At 44.5% G+C, this 14,006-nt stretch overlaps 1 long non-coding RNA gene across 1 annotated transcript; it reads right to left on the bottom strand.

Annotated features, from left to right (window-relative positions):
- Nucleotides 1–8,743: 8,743 nt before the first annotated feature.
- LOC132605117 (uncharacterized) lies at nucleotides 8,744–11,183 on the bottom strand. Its single transcript, XR_009569040.1, has 3 exons — nucleotides 11,051–11,183; nucleotides 10,092–10,142; nucleotides 8,744–9,023 (listed from the first exon to the last, which is right to left on the bottom strand). It is a non-coding gene; the product is annotated as an uncharacterized LOC132605117 (long non-coding RNA).
- Nucleotides 11,184–14,006: the final 2,823 nt, after the last annotated feature.

Genomic DNA, 14,006 nt, shown 5'->3' with positions numbered 1-14,006 from the left:
GGCCCTAGGCTTTTTACAAACCGATGCACTCGGTCGCCCATATCCGCTACCATGGCCGAAGCATACCTAGCCAAGGAATTGAAGTGGAGACTGTACTCTAGAGCACTCATGCAACCTTGCCTCAAATTTAAGAACTTATCGGCTCTAGCTCGCCGAACTTCTGGAGGCATGTAATGTCGGAGAAAAGCATCAACAAACTCTTGCCATACCGGGAGAGGTGCATTGGCTCCCCGTGAATCCATCCAGACTGTATACCATTGGATCGAGACATCTCTCAATCTATATGACGCTAACTCCACCGATTCGGTGTCCGAAGCATGTATCAATCGAAGCGTCCTCAACATACCATCAATGAAATCCTGAGGGTCCTCTTCCGACTTTGACCCAAAGAATTCCGGAGGGTTTAAAGTTGTCACGACCCAACCCCGTGGGCCGTGACCGGTGCCCTAGGTGGGCACCTATACGTACCCGATACCCAGATTAGCAAATTAACAGAATAATAATATAATAACATTAGTGAATACTACAGAAATTAACAGAAAGGTAGGCTTGGCACACATAGGCCGAGAAGGCCGTCATAGAACAAAATACCCCAAACGTATGTACAGAACCCACACAGATATATCCACAGACCTCTACAGAACATAACACAGTCATAAGACGGGACAGGGCCCCGTCATACCCAGAATACTGTACACATCCAGATAGTGGTGTCAGACTGTACCAAAATATGGGCTCTGAAGAAGAGAGCGCCCCAAAATAGCAGTAATAGGATCCTAGACGTGTGGATCGGCAAACCTGTCGTCTGTACCTGCGCGGCATAAAAACGCAGCCCCCGAAGAAAGGGGGTCAGTACGAAATATGTACTGAATATGTAAAGCAGAATTACAGAAGCATAAACCATAACAGATTCAGAAAACTGAGTAGAAAATCCTGAGTGTCATATGCATATTTTCAAAACAGACAGAGTATGTACAAAATCATATGTCATATCATATCCGGCCCCAGCCATGGGGCTCGGCAGACAGAACGTGGTCACCCTCCCGACATCGGTGCCACAACAGATAGGAATCAGAAAAAGGGGGCGTGGCCCCGTATCATAAAATGTCATATCAGAATGGCCATAACAGATCAGATCAGAACCGGCGGACATGGCACATCATACTCCACAGACCCATGTACGCGTATACCTGCCCCCTCACCTCGGGGCGCGGCGAACAATGCAGAAGATTACGCTTGACAACATATCCTGGCCCGGGCTCAGTGTGGGAAACGTTGGGACATCCACGAATAGAGTAGTGAGAAACTAATGCAATTTTTAAAACGTCATAATTATCTTCAAAGACTCGACGAAGCGTATCGAAGACGAATAAATCAAATGGAATAAAACGGGATCAGAATAACACATTTCGTATGTCAAAATAAATTACGGAAGTATAGCTTTCCCGAAGTCATACCGGGTATCAAAATAATTCATTAGGCTTGATAGAATATTTAAACCACATTCTTTAGATAATTTAAAGGTAGTCAACACATTTTCTTTCAAAAATTTGCTTAAAAAGGAAGCCTTGACTCATAAGGGTAAAATCGTAATTAGCGGGCCCGCCTCGGGACAAACAAGGCGGCGGGCTCAAATAGTGTTCTTTAACCATATGGAGTCACCTAAAAAGGTTCTACGGACATTCGGCGACGTTTCGAGTAGTTTGAAGCAAAGGTGCCTTATTTCAAGCAAAGGGCACCAAAGATGTTCAATTCCATTGAAGGAAAAACGGAAAATTTTCTTTGCGGATTCCGAGGGCCACGAGGTCCTTCGAGGCCCGGATCCGACCCTAACTCACTAAAGGCATGCCAAGGGAAGTAATAGGGTTGCTTTACATTCCTTTCACGCTCCTAACGCCTTCCAAAAGTCGCTTCCCGTTTCGTCGAAAAACTGCAAATGGTCAAGTTTACCATTTGTAAGCCATAATTACCAAAGTCTCAATTTAATGCAAATTTGGCTACCGAAATTTCGGCAGCACTTCCCCTATACATATAGCACCCCGAGAATTCAACTCGGCTATAATTCATCAACAACAACCCAAACAACAACATTAATGCCAACAATGAACATTAAAGGCACAATTATCCTTCAACTAGCAATTTTTCTCACAAGTTAACTTAATTATCAATCCAACCCAAATTTTCGAATTAACATTATAATCTCACATCCATTATCATTTAAGATCATCACCACATAACTTTAGAGGCAAATCATACCATTTCTCTTAGGATATACACTTGATATACAAGATATACACTTTTCCGCCAAAAGTATAACTTATGCAAAACATCAAATCTTTGGCATATGATTTCATAACAAGTTTCCAACTTCCAAATACCTCAATGAACATCATAATTCACAACCAAACACTTCATTTCCTTAACGTCGGAAAATCATACTAAAACGACATAAGTTCCTACCTTCCAATTCAATACAAACTTATATCATACTAACGTCGTTCACATTACAAACATCACAATACCAACACTCTAAAACATTAAACAAACTTAATCCATTTTATTCTCAAACCACATACACCACACGGCCAAGTGCTATTGTTAGCCATTCAATCAAATTTATTCCACTTTCATTCTCAACATGAATTCCATCACATTCATAACTAGAATACAACATAATTTCAACACATTTGTGGCTATACATCATATATATACATACGGCTACACACTCACACACACACCCACTTTGCAAACTTCCATTTCTTCATACAATAAGCACATTTCCACATACTACAACACAAATAAGGCTCAACAACACAATAACAAGGTAGAAATTCTTACCTTTTCTTCAAGTCTCCTTCACTTGAATATATGATCACCTTGGAGATTCTAGTGCTCCCCACTCCAATCCAACTATACCAAGATGCAAAGGAACCTTGAATTAGTAGGAATTTAACAAGAAATGAATTTTTGAAGCAAGATTTTGGATGGCTAAATTTGGAGGGCAAACCCGAAACCCTCCTCTCTCTCTCTTATTTTTTTTGCTCTTACTTGTTCTTGCTTCTAATGGATTAATATGAAGACTTGGTCTTCTCTTATAATTAGTGGTCACATGTCTTGCACATGACCACATTAATTGGGCTTGGGCCAAGGCCTACCATGGCCGGCCACTTCAATGGATTGGGCTCCAATTCACTTAAAATTTTTTGAGCCCAATAACTTATGGATCACATTTTGTAATTCCCGAAACTAATTTCCAAAATTCCAAAATTACCCTTAGCCTTGTCCCACACTTTCATGATTCTATTCTTTCATGCATAACTCCTATGTTCAACGGAACATCAAATTTGACCTCATATCTCAAAAATCCAACATAATTCAAGTCTTTCCAAACGTGTGAAAACACGGGATATAACATCCTCCCCCCCCTTTAGAACATTCGTCCTCGAATGTAAAATTAATCTTATAGGGTTTGAGAACACTTTGGGGGAGTTCATGCTTACAGACAACATATAATTTCATACGATTTATTTTGAAATGAAATTGAGCAGGGATTTGAGGTTACCTGTGGCCATAGGGAACAGATGAGGGTATTTCTTCTTCATTTCTTCTTCCGACTCCCAGGTCATCTCCTCCCGGTTATCATTCCGCCACAGTACCTTAACGGAGGCCACATCTTTATTTCGGAGCCTCCTTACCTGGCGATCCAAAATAGATACGGGCTGCTCCTCGTACGATAACTGCTCCGTCACCTGAATATCATCGGCAGGGAATACTCTGGAAGGGTCTCCGATGCATTTACGAAGCATAGAGACGTGGAACACCGGATGCACCGCTTCCAAATCAGATGGAAGATCTAACTCATAGGCGACATTCCCAGCTTTCCGAACAATCTGATAAGGCCCAATATAACGCGGACTGAGCTTACCCTTCCTGCCGAACCGTATCACGCCTTTCATAGGCGATACCTTCAGAAATACCCAATCGCCTACCTGAAACTCTAACGGTCGACGCCTTCTATCCGCGTATGACTTCTGTCGACTCTGGGCTGCCAACAGTCGCTCTCGAATAAGTTTCACCTTATCCACAGCCTGCTGGACCATATCTGGGCCGATTAACTCTGTCTCGCCAATATCAAACCAGCCAACCGGCGATCTGCACTTCCTGCCATATAAAGCCTCGTACGGAGCCATTTGGATGTTGGAATGGTAACTATTATTATATGCAAACTCGATCAACGGCAAGTGATCATCCCAGCTGCCTCTGAAATCAATAACGCAGGCCCGCAACATATCCTCCAGCGTCTGTATAGTGCGCTCGGCCTGACCGTCGCTCTGAGGATGAAACGCTGTGCTCAAGCTCACCTGAGTCCCTAGACCCTCTTGAAAAGATCTCCAGAAATGCGCCGTAAACTGGGCGCCTCTGTCAGAGATAATAGATAGAGGAACTCCGTGAAGCTTCACAATCTCCTTAATATAGAGCCTGGCATAATCCTCGGCGGAATAAGTAGTCCTGACGGGAAGAAAATGGGCTGATTTCGTCAGCCTATCCACGACGACCCAAATGGAGTCATACTTCCGTGGAGTGCGAGGCAAACCCGTAATGAAGTCCATATTAATAGCCTCCCAGTTCCATGTCGGAATCTCCATCTCCTGTAGCAGTCCTCCCGGCTTCTGGTGCTCAATCTTGACCTGCTGACAATTAGGACACTGAGCGACGAACTCTGCAATGTCCCGCTTCATACCGTCCCACCAGTAAAAACATCGAAGGTCATGATACATCTTCGTAGACACCGGATGGACTGAATAGCGAGCATAATGTGCCTCGCTCATAACCTGCTGCCGAAGGCCTGCAATGTCAGGTACACACAACCTGCCCCTGTATAATAAAGTGTCGTCCGGCGAAAACTCGAACGGGGTCCTCTCCTTATCATAAGTTGTGTCCCTGTACCGAGCTAAGACAGGATCCTCGAACTGATGCCGCCTAATATCGTCCCTGATGGAGGACTCCGAAACCCCTCGAACAGAAATCCGGGTGTCTCCAGAATCGGCCAGACGAATCCCAAGACTGGCCAACTGCTGAATATCACGGGCTATCTCTCTCCTGTCTGGCTGTAAGTCTGCCAAACTGCCCATGGACTTCCGACTGAGCGCATCCGCAACAACATTAGCCTTACCCGGATGATACAAAATATCCACGTCATAATCCTTCAGAAGCTCCAACCACCTCCGCTGCCGCAAATTAAGCTCTCTCTGTCTGAAAATATACTGGAGACTCTTATGGTCAGTATAAATATCCACATGAACGCCATATAAGTAGTGTCTCCATATCTTCAGAGCATGAATCACCGCTGCGAGCTCCAGATCGTGAGTAGGATAATTCTTCTCATGCTTCTTGAGCTGCCGGGAAGCATACGCTATAACTCTGCCGTGCTGCATCAATACACAGCCTAACCCGATGCCAGAAGCGTCACAATAGATGACATACCCATCCGGTCCCTCGGGAAGAGTCAGAACTGGGGCTGTAGTCAGCTTCTCCTTCAGCGACTGGAAGCTTCGTTCACAAGCATCAGACCACTGGAACTTAGCTCCCTTCTGAGTCAGCCTTGTCAAAGGCGCTGAAATCGAAGCAAACTTCTCCACGAATCTCCTGTAATAACCTGCCAAGCCTAAGAAACTGCGTACCTCTGTAGGCGTCGTGGGTCTGGGCCAATTATTCACAGCCTCGATCTTCTGTGTGTCCACCCGGACACCATCAGCTGCAATAACATGGCCCAAGAAAGCCACTGAAGATAGCCAGAATTCACACTTAGAAAATTTCGCATACAGCTTCTGATGTCGGAGTACCCCTAATACCGATCTGAGATGATCCGCGTGCTCCGCCTCAGACCGAGAATAAACCAGGATATCGTCAATAAATACAATCACAAACATGTCCAAAAACGGCCTGAATACCCGGTTCATCAAATCCATAAATACCGCGGGGTCATTAGTAAGCCCAAAAGACATGACCCTGAACTCATAATGCCCGTATCGGGTCCGGAAGGCTGTCTTAGGAATATCAGCCTCGCGAACTCGTACCTGGTGATAACCGGACCGAAGATCTATCTTCGAGAAGCACTTAGCACCCTGCAGCTGATCAAACAAATCATCAATCCTGGGGAGGGGGTATTTATTCTTTATAGTTACCTTATTCAGCTGCCGATAGTCAATACACATACGCAGCGACCCGTCTTTCTTACGCACAAATAATACCGGAGCTCCCCAAGGCGAAGTACTGGGCCTGATGAAGCCCTTATCTAGCAAATCCTTCAACTGCTCTTTCAACTCCTTCAGTTCTGCCGGCGCCATCCTATACGGAGGAATAGAGATAGGCTGAGTACCTGGGAGTAAATCAATAGAGAAATCTATCTCCCGCTCTGGCGGAAGACCTGGAAGCTCGTCGGGAAAAACATCTGGAAACTCATTAACCACGGGGACTGACTGAAGTGTCGGCGTCTCTGCTGTCAAGTCTTGTACCCGTACCAGATGATAAATATAGCCCTTTCTGATCATTTTCTTTGCCTTAAGGTATGAAATAAACTTACCTTTCGGCGATGCTGTACTACCAGCCCACACTACAACTGGCTCCCCGGGAAACTGGAAACGGACTACCTTATTCTGGCAGTCCACATGAGCATAACATGAAGCTAGCCAATCCATACCCATAATAACGTCGAATTCAATCATATCTAGCTCCACCAAATCTGCCTTAGTGTCACGGTCACATACAACTACAGAACAATTTTTATACACCTGATTCGCTACAATATAGTCTCCGATCGGTGTGGCCACCTCGAATGGCTCTATAGGCTCAGACATAATACCAATTTTACCAGCAACAAGGGGCGAAATATATGATAAAGTCGAACCTGGATCAATTAATGCATACACATATCGAGAGAAGACCGATAAAGTACCTGTAACGACATTAGGAGATGCCTCCTGATCCTGACGACTGGCCAAAGCATAGATGCGGTTCGAAGGACCGCCAATACCAGAAGCTGCACCACGGCCTCTGCCGCGACCTGCTGGTGCCGGAGTACCCTGCCCCGTAGGGCGCATAGCCACTGATGAAGATGAAGACCCAGCGGCTGATCCGGTAGGCTGCGCTGCACCACCCGCACTGCCCTTATACGGGCAATCTCTCACCGAATGACCCTGACGGCCACAAGAAAAGCATGCCCCGGTGGCTCTGTAGCACTCGCCCGGGTGATATCTACCACAGAAAGAACACTGAACTCTGGGTGGCCTCATCTGACCAGAACCCCTATCTGTCTGCGAGCCTGATGCCCTGGAGCTCTGGCCTGCTCCTGAATACCCTGGGCCATCAAATCTGCGACCTGTAGGCTGGGGAGGTGCGCTCTGTGCCGGCTGAGATGAAAATCTGCTAGGCTGCTGCGGCTGCTGGGGCTGCCTGCTCCGAAAATCTCCAGAATACCCCGATGATCTGGCCCTCTTGGGCGGTCTCCGGTCCTGGCCCCTATCGGCCTGCTGTCCCCCTCGGCCCCTATCCTCCATGCCCTGGGCGTGCGCCTGAATACGGGCAATATCCATATCGGGCTGAGCTGCCAATACCAAACAACTATCAATAAAATAGCGATCGAGCCCCATAATATATCTGTGTATCCTGTCCGCCATCGTAGCCACCACAGTAGGCGCATATCGGGCCAAGGAATCAAACTCCAAACTGTAGTCCCGGATACTGCGGCCCTTCTGTCTCAATAACAAAAATCTGTCAGCCCTGGCTCGTCGTAACTCTGGGGGCAGAAAATGTCCAAGAAAGGCCTGAGAAAAGTCACTCCAAACTGCTGGGGAAGCGTCGTCCCCTCGGGATAGCTTCCACGACTCATACCAGTTCGCTGCCACGTCATATAACCGGTACGAAGCCAATGCGACTGACTCTGTCTCGGAAGCATTAATCAGCTCTAGAGTGCGCCGCATCTTCCTGATAAACTCCTCGGGATCCTCGTCGGGCTTAGTCCCGTAGAACTCTGGAGGACCACAAGTCAAGAACTCCCGGGCCCTCGAACTGTCACGTCTATACATCCGGTCGCCTCCCAGTCCGTGGCCCTGGGCCTGTCCTGCCACCAATCTGGTCAATAACTGAATCGCCTCCCTCATGGACTGATCCTCAGTGCCTGGCCGTGGAGCTGGAGGCTCAGGTACTGGAACTGCAGGAGCTGGCGGAGGAGCCGTCCCCCGATCTGCAGCTACGGCTGCCCCAATCTCCTCTACTAGCGGCGGTGTAGACGAACCCTCTGTCTGGGGTAAAGTCTCCGGAGCAATATATGTCTGGGCCCTGGTAGTCCTCTGGACCCGGCTCGTCTCTCCTACGGCCACTGACTTGCCCTTTTGGGCCGCTGTTGCCTTTTTCGGAGGCATATCTGCAAATGTAACCATCCGTTAGGGAGGAGTCATCTTTATAACACAGCTCTAACGCACGATCTAAGACAGAAAGAAGGGTAGTATCCTAATGCCCTGTAGCTTCCCGTTTATAGGCGTGGTGCACAACGCACCGATAAACAAGACTCTACTAGACACGGTCTGTGGACATTCCGAGGACGAACCGCTCTGATACCACTTTTGTCACGACCCAACCCCGTGGGCCGTGACCGGTGCCCTAGGTGGGCACCTATACGTACCCGATACCCAGATTAGCAAATTAACAGAATAATAATATAATAACATTAGTGAATACTACAGAAATTAACAGAAAGGTAGGCTTGGCACACATAGGCCGAGAAGGCCGTCATAGAACAAAATACCCCAAACGTATGTACAGAACCCACACAGATATATCCACAGACCTCTACAGAACATAACACAGTCATAAGACGGGACAGGGCCCCGTCATACCCAGAATACTGTACACATCCAGATAGTGGTGTCAGACTGTACCAAAATATGGGCTCTGAAGAAGAGAGCGCCCCAAAATAGCAGTAATAGGATCCTAGACGTGTGGATCGGCAAACCTGTCGTCTGTACCTGCGCGGCATAAAAACGCAGCCCCCGAAGAAAGGGGGTCAGTACGAAATATGTACTGAATATGTAAAGCAGAATTACAGAAGCATAAACCATAACAGATTCAGAAAACTGAGTAGAAAATCCTGAGTGTCATATGCATATTTTCAAAACAGACAGAGTATGTACAAAATCATATGTCATATCATATCCGGCCCCAGCCATGGGGCTCGGCAGACAGAACGTGGTCACCCTCCCGACATCGGTGCCACAACAGATAGGAATCAGAAAAAGGGGGCGTGGCCCCGTATCATAAAATGTCATATCAGAATGGCCATAACAGATCAGATCAGAACCGGCGGACATGGCACATCATACTCCACATACCCATGTACGCGTATACCTGCCCCCTCACCTCGGGGCGCGGCGAACAATGCAGAAGATTACGCTTGACAACATATCCTGGCCCGGGCTCAGTGTGGGAAACGTTGGGACATCCACGAATAGAGTAGTGAGAAACTAATGCAATTTTTAAAACGTCATAATTATCTTCAAAGAATCGACGAAGCGTATCGAAGACGAATAAATCAAATGGAATAAAACGGGATCAGAATAACACATTTCGTATGTCAAAATAAATTACGGAAGTATAGCTTTCCCGAAGTCATACCGGGTATCAAAATAATTCATTAGGCTTGATAGAATATTTAAACCACATTCTTTAGATAATTTAAAGGTAGTCAACACATTTTCTTTCAAAAATTTGCTTAAAAAGGAAGCCTTGACTCATAAGGGTAAAATCGTAATTAGCGGGCCCGCCTCGGGACAAACAAGGCGGCGGGCTCAAATAGTGTTCTTTAACCATATGGAGTCACCTAAAAAGGTTCTACGGACATTCGGCGACGTTTCGAGTAGTTTGAAGCAAAGGTGCCTTATTTCAAGCAAAGGGCACCAAAGATGTTCAATTCCATTGAAGGAAAAACGGAAAATTTCCTTTGCGGATTCCGAGGGCCACGAGGTCCTTCGAGGCCCGGATCCGACCCTAACTCACTAAAGGCATGCCAAGGGAAGTAATAGGGTTGCTTTACATACCTTTCACGCTCCTAACGCCTTCCAAAAGTCGCTTCCCGTTTCGTCGAAAAACTGCAAATGGTCAAGTTTACCATTTGTAAGCCATAATTACCAAAGTCTCAATTTAATGCAAATTTGGCTACCGAAATTTCGGCAGCACTTCCCCTATACATATAGCACCCCGAGAATTCAACTCGGCTATAATTCATCAACAACAACCCAAACAACAACATTAATGCCAACAATGAACATTAAAGGCACAATTATCCTTCAACTAGCAATTTTTCTCACAAGTTAACTTAATTATCAATCCAACCCAAATTTTCGAATTAACATTATAATCTCACATCCATTATCATTTAAGATCATCACCACATAACTTTAGAGGCATATCATACCATTTCTCTTAGGATATACACTTGATATACAAGATATACACTTTTCCGCCAAAAGTATAACTTATGCAAAACATCAAATCTTTGGCATATGATTTCATAACAAGTTTCCAACTTCCAAATACCTCAATGAACATCATAATTCACAACCAAACACTTCATTTCCTTAACGTCGGAAAATCATACTAAAACGACATAAGTTCCTACCTTCCAATTCAATACAAACTTATATCATACTAACGTCGTTCACATTACAAACATCACAATACCAACACTCTAAAACATTAAATAAACTTAATCCATTTTATTCTCAAACCACATACACCACACGGCCAAGTGCTATTGTTAGCCATTCAATCAAATTTATTCCACTTTCATTCTCAACATGAATTCCATCACATTCATAACAAGAATACAACATAATTTCAACACATTTGTGGCTATACATCATATATATACATACGGCTACACACTCACACACACACCCACTTTGCAAACTTCCATTTCTTCATACAATAAGCACATTTCCACGTACTACAACACAAATAAGGCTCAACAACACAATAACAAGGTAGAAATTCTTACCTTTTCTTCAAGTCTCCTTCACTTGAATATATGATCACCTTGGAGATTCTAGTGCTCCCCACTCCAATCCAACTATACCAAGATGCAAAGGAACCTTGAATTAGTAGGAATTTAACAAGAAATGAATTTTTGAAGCAAGATTTTGGATGGCTAAATTTGGAGGGCAAACCCGAAACCCTCCTCTCTCTCTCTTATTTTTTTTGCTCTTACTTGTTCTTGCTTCTAATGGATTAATATGAAGACTTGGTCTTCTCTTATAATTAGTGGTCACATGTCTTGCACATGACCACATTAATTGGGCTTGGGCCAAGGCCTACCATGGCCGGCCACTTCAATGGATTGGGCTCCAATTCACTTAAAATATTTTGAGCCCAATAACTTATGGATCACATTTTGTAATTCCCGAAACTAATTTCCAAAATTCCAAAATTACCCTTAGCCTTGTCCCACACTTTCATGATTCTATTCTTTCATGCATAACTCCTATGTTCAACGGAACATCAAATTTGACCTCATATCTCAAAAATCCAACATAATTCAATTCTTTCCAAACGTGTGAAAACACGGGATATAACAAAAGTAATGAAATCACGGGCCCTAGCACTAACAGCCCTACCACATTGCCCTGAACTTTGCCTCTGAGTCTGGGCCGCAACCAATTGAATCAGCAAATTAATGGCCTCTTTCACATCTTGGCCCGAAGCATCCGGTGGAGGAGCTGGAGGTGCTGGAGCTAGGGCGGAGGCTCCCTCACGCTCCTCTAATATAGACACTGAATGGGAGGACTGGGATTGAGCCGCACTCTAGGACTCACCTTCCTCTACTACCGGTGGTGGTGCTTTTTCAGCCCGCTTTTCTGCCACCGTCTTGCCCTTTTGGGCAGCTGTAGCTTTTCTCTTTCTAGGCATTTGTGAAATACACAACACACGATTAAGGAACAATAATTTCTTATATCATAGCTCTATCGCATGATTCTTATGAAGAAAGAAGGTCATTCATTCCTAAAATGTCCGCAGCTTCTTGTTTATAAGTGTGGTGCGCAACACACCCATAACCAAGACTCTACTAGACATGGCTCGTAGACACACCCTAGGACTGAACTGCTCTGACACCACTTTTGTCACGACCCAATTAGGGGGCCGCGACGAGCACCCGGTGCTATTCCACCCGGGCACCCCTTGACATATTTTCATATAACACCTAGGTGAGCCACATAGTAAAACATACATTTCTATCCATCGATCATACTAGACCGTTCGGACAACAACCCCTTTATATCATCATAGGCATCTATGCCACATCAATGTACATGGGCTGACGAGGCCAACAAAATGGTATACAAAATATAGGCCGACAAGGCTGAGCACATCTAACCGCATACACATGTCTACGAGCCTCTAAGAAGAGTATAACATATCACATAAGCGGGACAGGACCCCGCTATGCCCATAATTATGTACACAAAAGAATAAGTACCCAAAAGCAATGGCTCCGAAGGAAATGGAGCTTTGCTGTGTAGTCTCTGAGAATGTAGCTATGGGTCGAGCCTGTCTCCCTGTACACCTGCGGGCATGACGCATCGTCCACAAACAAAAGGACGTCAGTACGAAGAATGTACTGACTATGTAAAGCATAGTCAATATCAACATAGAATCATAGATAGCAACATAAGAAATAACATAGGATAGGAGATGGCAATATCATCGTCATATGCACTTACTTGCCTTTCATAGGAACTTTCCCTAGCTAATACGTATTTGTGTACATACATCACTATCCGTATTCCACCATAATACCCGTATCATATTTGTGCTCGTATTCGTATACATGCCCTTATTCACATTCATATACATAGTCATATCATATTCGTATTCATATCATATACATAATCATGTCATACACATAGCATACCCGACCACGTAGGATCGGTGTTTCACGTACTCGATCATATATAGGCTCGATGATCATACATACCTGGCCAACCAAGGCTCAGTGTTACACGTACCTAGCCCTACCAAGGCTCAGTGTTACACGTACCTGGCCCTACCAAGGCTCAGTGTTACACGTACCTAGCCCTACCAAGGTTCAGTGTTGTCCCTATCCAACTGCAGTGGTGTGCGCGCGTTACGTAAATATACATATATATACATCTATACATATACTACCCGGCCATATAAGCTCGGCGTTCCATAATTGTCATACATATACACAGTAGCTCATAAGTATCTTTACTTTTAACCCCATTATCATAATCATCATCATTCATTTCATCCACCTTAATAGGCCTACTCGTCATATGAGGAACTTAGTACAATCGTAGCGTATCAAGGATCATGAGCTTACAAGCTCGGAAGATCAAATCATTTGAAAGACAACATACTTGTATAGAGGATTTAGATGTTTGGCCAAAGAACCATGCCTGATGAAAGAAGGGTTAGCCTTACATACCTTTCCGTTCGACTATTTATCGCTTGTACGTTCCCCTTCAACGATCACGTTTCTACTTTCATTAAAGTCATACTATCATTAGAATCGATAGCTAGCATCTATGACTAACACTAGAGAAAATCGGATAGCATCTCCTCCATAATGTATCTCAACTCGCAAACGTCAATAATAAATTCACGATGCCATAACAATAGTCATTACTCATTCACATTATCCATATTTCTAGACTTACATTCAATTCATCCATAACCATGGCCATAACACACACGACGTCCATTTACATACATTATTCACCTCATGTTCTCAACATCATTTATATCGTATTTACATCACAATACATCAAGACCCATAGCTCAATTCATACTATTTCTCAAAATGACACTATTCCATATTCATTACTCATTTTTCTATACTCTTCTACAATCCAAGTATTTCAACTCTTAACTACCTTGAACAATATAGAAATATCATGAATCTTACCTTAAATGTTGTAGGAGAAAGCTTCAGT

The sequence above is a fragment of the Lycium barbarum genome, chromosome 8, assembly GCF_019175385.1.
Source record: "Lycium barbarum isolate Lr01 chromosome 8, ASM1917538v2, whole genome shotgun sequence".
Classification (NCBI taxonomy): domain Eukaryota; kingdom Viridiplantae; phylum Streptophyta; class Magnoliopsida; order Solanales; family Solanaceae; genus Lycium; species Lycium barbarum.
This window is presented reverse-complemented; position numbering and strand designations above follow the sequence as displayed.